This window comes from Chenopodium album, chromosome 9 (genome assembly GCF_948465745.1).
Source record: "Chenopodium album chromosome 9, dcCheAlbu1.1, whole genome shotgun sequence".
Classification (NCBI taxonomy): Eukaryota; Viridiplantae; Streptophyta; class Magnoliopsida; order Caryophyllales; family Amaranthaceae; genus Chenopodium; species Chenopodium album.
Window position 1 is genome coordinate 20,662,899 of NC_137842.1, and position 5,495 is coordinate 20,668,393.

A 5,495-nucleotide genomic window follows, 5' to 3' on the forward strand; every position below is an offset into this window, starting at 1 on the left:
GAATGCGAGTGCCCGGGTGTCTTCTTTCCAAATCTTGGAAACAGGCCTTAAAGGAGTACGAAAGGATAAGTAAATCGATACACTTGTTTAAAAAAGGAGAAAAAAAAAGAAAAGACGCAAAATATATTTAAACGGATAACATCACCCTTAACAATTCTTCGGTGAAGATATTGTTCAGGTGAGTCAATTTGTTTTTTGAGAAATCAAAATTGACTCGTTCAGTGGGCGCGCGCAAGTGACTCAGTTGCGCACGGCTATCGCGCACAACGGAATCTCTTGCGCTGGGAGGGGTCGCGTAACTCACTGAGTTGCGCGCGCCACCTACTCGAAGGATTATTTTTTTTTAATTCGAGTGTTTTTTTTTTGTCATCGTTTTTTTTTATTTGATTTTTTTTTTCTATCCTTTGAATATGACTCTAAATCACGAAGAGACAACATCGTAATTGGGAACCTAGACCAAACTAAAAAGAAAAAAAAAAGAAGACTATTCTAACACGTTGCATATAGTCACATAATCACATAAGCATGCCATAAGTCAAGATTCACGCAATGCCATTCTACGGTCAAAAAAGGCTTGGGTGTCCAAAGGTACCATATCTTAAGAAACAACGCACAAATCAATCACTCAACGTGTTAACTCATGGCATCGCCTTCCAAACATTTTGTTGGAGATATGAGTGGGATGAGTTTTATTGATTTCGGGATAGAAGCCTAGTGGTTGCGACCCCTAGTCAATGAGCCAATCCCCAATGGTTTATGTGTGCTATGCTTATGCATGATGCAATGTTGGTTGTTTGGTTTTTACGTTTGTGCAAAAGGAAGATATTATGCGTTCAAGTCTCGTTCTCTAACTAGAGATTATCCAAGTTAATTCTCGTTACAACCCATAGGCAACCTAATGTTGGAAACCTTGGATCATAACTACGAACTAATCATGTAACCTCTAAGTCCCCAGCGGAATCGCCACTGTAAGGAGGGGGTTCCCATCGTAAGGGGTCCTCTCCTTAAATTCCCATGGCCCTTTAAAATCCTAGGACTTTATACTTGTTTGGGTGTAGTAGGATTTTCATTCCTGACTGTTTGGGGGACCTTGAATTAGAATTGATTCTATCATTACGCTTTTTTGTAAGAAACAAGTAAGGAGTCGCCAATGAGTTTTACGAAAACTCATAAACCTCGATCATGTCTTTCTTCCATGTGGATTTCATGGAATAATTAGAACGAATCATAAGTTTACCAATGCCCAAATTGGTCTATAAACCTGAAATGTATTTGCGAGCGAGGGTACTAAAATAACGTTCCCTTAAGAGGGGAATCGTTATCCTAGCCCTAGTGCGGCCTCTAATAGCTCTTCCTATTTTACAATTTCATCACTAAACAATATATGCAAAGCGATACCTAAAACTATGTTAGTTGATTTTATTTACAAGCATTAATCACGTAGGAATTACATCGTAATGTCGTTATTCTTTATTTAGTCAAATTCGTGAAAAGGACAAGAAAATAAACAATATTCGCCTTGGCTTAAGTGATCAACCAACAATTATTTAATTCAATTCTAATCTTTATTTAACGCAAGATACTATGTGGAATTGATTAATTAATTATTTTAAAGGTGATCAAACAACACAAATTAATTAATTAGGGTTCTTTTAAACAAGAAAATAAATGTGATTTAACTAAGTGCTCGGGAATTTACCGCTTCTCTTTGCTAGATCTCCGTTTAAAATACTTATGGACTCCTTCTTGTTGGAGAACCTCCACCGTAGTAACAAAATATCAAAAGGGGAGAGTGTTTAGGACAAGAGGGGCTAGGTTGCACAAGTTCACATGTATTTCGCCAGAGTTTTAGGTTATTTTCTGTCTTTAAGCCTCGGTTTAAGCTATTATTTATAGGGAATGATTAGGTTTAGGTTTACAAGTATTTTTCCGCAGTAGGTCTCGCGCGCAACAGGATGATTTGCGCGTGGCATCCCAGTGCAAGTTATTAGGTTGTGCTGCTATGGGCAGCGCAACTAATTGTCTTGCGCGCGGCTTTATGTTAAGATTCATTTATATATTTTTTGTATAATTCTAAATCTTCCGTAGCGCAACTCTGGAGGTTGCGCTGGGTGTCGCGCACAATTTAATTAGTGGCGCGTGGCAGCCTTGCGCAATTATTTGAGATGCTCGCCGCCTTTTCTACGGCAGCATTAAAATTTAACCTAGGCGCTCTTAAATCCGTCATTATTAGGTTTTAAACACTAGCTTAAGTCTAATTATGATCGCGTTTAGTTAATTGGACATTTGTTTTGGCTTTTATCTATAATTCGGGCTAGTTGTAGACATCTACTTTTAGCCTCCTGTCCCGACAAGAAGTGAAATGACGATAAATAAAACCATCTTCGTGTTGGATCAAAGTACAGAATGCTTATAGATAACTGGTGAAGCGACAAAACACAAAAGACTAGCCCAAATAAAAGAACAAGGCCAACACAAGGTCCAAATTAACTAAACCCGATCATAGTTAGGCTTAAGCCCGTGATTAAAACCAAATAATGACGGATTTAGGAGCGTCTAGGTTAAAATAAAAGCTGCCGCGGAAAATATCGCGCGCATCTCACAAAGTCGCGCTCAGCAGCCGCGCAACTTTCAGAGATGCGCTCGCGTAAGATTCAGAATATTAAAATATTAGAAAATCGAATCTTACCATAGAGCTACGCGCAAAACAAATAGTTGCGCGCGTGTACCGCGCGCGACCTATTCACTTGCGCGCGACACCAGCTGCAGCTAAATACTCTAAACCCTAAACCTAATCATTCCCTATAAATAAGACCGTAATCCGAGGCTTCAAGACACAGAAAATTAACCTAAACTCTGGCAGAATACTTGTGAACTTGTGCATCCAAACCCTCTTGTCCTAAATACTTACCCTTTCCGATATTTTGTTAATACGGTGGAGGTTCCCCAACAAGAAGGAGTCCATAAGTGTTCTAAACGGAGATCTAGCAAAGAGAAGTGGTAAATTCCCGAGCACTTAGTTAAATCACCATTATTTTTATTGTTTAAAAGAACTTTAATTAATTAATTAGTGTTGTTTGATCGCCTTAAAATAATAAATTAATTGATTTCACATAGTATTCTTTCGTTAATCAAGATTAGAATTGAATAAAATAATTGTTGGTTGATCACCTAAGTCAAGGAGAATATTGTTTATTTTATTGTTCTTTTCACGAATTTGATTAAATAAGAATAACGACTTTACGATGTAATTCCTATGTGAATTAATGTGTGTAAATAAAATCAATTAACATAGTTTTTAGGTATCACGTTGCATATTTTGTTTGGCAATGAAATTGTGCAAATGAAGAGCTAGTAGAGGCCGCACTAGGGCTAGGATCGCGATTCCCCTCTAAAGGGAACATTATCTTAGTACCCTCGCTCCCGAACTCATTTCTGGTTTTCTAGACCAATTTGGGCATGGGTAAACTTATAATTCATGCTAAATATCACTTGAACTTTACTTGGGAGAAAAGCATGAATGAGGTTTATGGGTTTTTCCTAAAACTCATTGGCGACTCCTACTTGTTTCTTACAAAAAAGCGTATATGATAGAATCATCTCTAATTTTAAAGGTCTCCCAAACAGTCAAGAATTCAAATCCTAATACACCCTAACAAGTGTAAAGTCCTACGCTTTAAGGGGCCATGGGCATCTAAGGAAAAGGATCCCCTACGATGGGAACACCCTCCTTACACTAGTCTTTTGTGTTTTGTGGCTTAACCAGTTCTCCATAAGTATTCTTCAATTTGATCCAACACGAAGATGGTTTTATTTATCGTCATTGCACTTCCTGTAGGGACAGGAGGCCAAAAGTAGATGTCTACAATGATGATCATTATTTTTTGTCTAAATTTCTAACCCTTTTATTGTGTTATGCAGGCAAAGCAATGTCAAAGCTCCCCCCTCAAAAGAAGCCGGCTGCATATGCTACATCTTTCTACCGTTCGTCCATCTTAGGCAAACGACGAATGAAGAACAACCATCATGCAATAATCCTAAGGTGAAACATATTTCTTTTTATTCTCCATTTTTTTAAAGTCATAACTAACATGTGAATTCTTTGTAGGGTGGCTCGTCCAAGCCTTTTTTTCCTTCCAACAGCCGGACTCTAAGTTACAAAAGAAGTCAGGCGGCGATGTCAGCGCTTCAGGCAAGAGCAGGAAGCACATCGCCTCCAAACCAAAGAAGAGCGCCTCCAACCTAGTCAAGCCATCCCAAACAGTACTGCTATTGACTCAGCAGTAGGCGGCAACAAAGCCGCCATGAGGAGGAGGAAGGTAATATCATTCGGCCAAAATCCCATTTACACTTGCCAATAGGGAACTGGCTCTCCTGAATTTTTAACTCAACTTATATTGCTTTATTTGAAAGAGATGGCCAAGAAAATGCTCCGGACAATTGAACCTGATGACAAGGCATCAGTGAAGGGGGTCGGGACCCTCGACCTCGACGCCATTCTGGCGCTTCTCTGCGAGGTAAAACTTATCATTTTTCATTTGAGTGATTGCTTGGGCGATTGATACTGATTTCTTCTTCTATTTTGGCCGAATGCAGGCTATGCTGCGCGTGAGTGGGCTTAGGAAGCCACTCAGCGACAAGTACAAAGAGGTAAAGGCAATTAATTATCGGGTCGCCTCCTCCTTTGACAAAGCTTAATTTAAGATTGCCCAAAATGAGATTATGACTCTTGATATGATGTATTCCCAAGCGTCAGCCAATCTCTAGGTCCAGCAAAACTTGGATGCAGCGAGGGGGCGGATCTTCGAGCTCCAAAATAGGGTTCAAAGCCTCAAGGACAAGCTGGAGCATCTAAAGGAAGTGGAAGAAAAAGCTAGACGCATGGAGGGCCAGGTTCAGAAACTCAACGGTCGGCTGCAAAATCAAGAAACTCAGCTCAAGGCTAAGTACAAATCCTTAGCTGAGGAGGAGAAGACGGTCCTAGTGAAACAAATGATTGTGGACTATAAGTCCATCATGCAAATAGTGTGGGGATCATTTAAGTCGCCCTCTGATTATCAGATTTGAAAGACCAAGTTTGATGAGGCGAACACTTAGTTTGACAAATGGCTCCTGAGGGAAGCAGAGTAGGCGGCTGCCAGGGGTAATGAGGAGTCTGAGTCCTCAGATGAGTCATCCTTGGGGGATGAAGAGGATCAGGCAGAGGGGAAAAGAATTAGGAGAAGTTGTCGGAGGATGAGGCGGCTTCCAATGCTGAACACATCCCCTGATCTTTTTAAGCTTAATGTAGTTTCTGCAGTCTATTGGCCAAGAATTTTTCTTTTCCGGATTTCGTGCCGAGTAATTATGTATCCTTACCGACCAATGGGTCGGGTAAATAAAAATTTCAGGCTCAGCTAGCTTACTTTTGCAATCGTCAATTTAGACGGCAATTTATTTATGTGACTGAAGCATGCGGTCATTCTGACCGTTTTGTTTATATTGGTGTTTTGCTC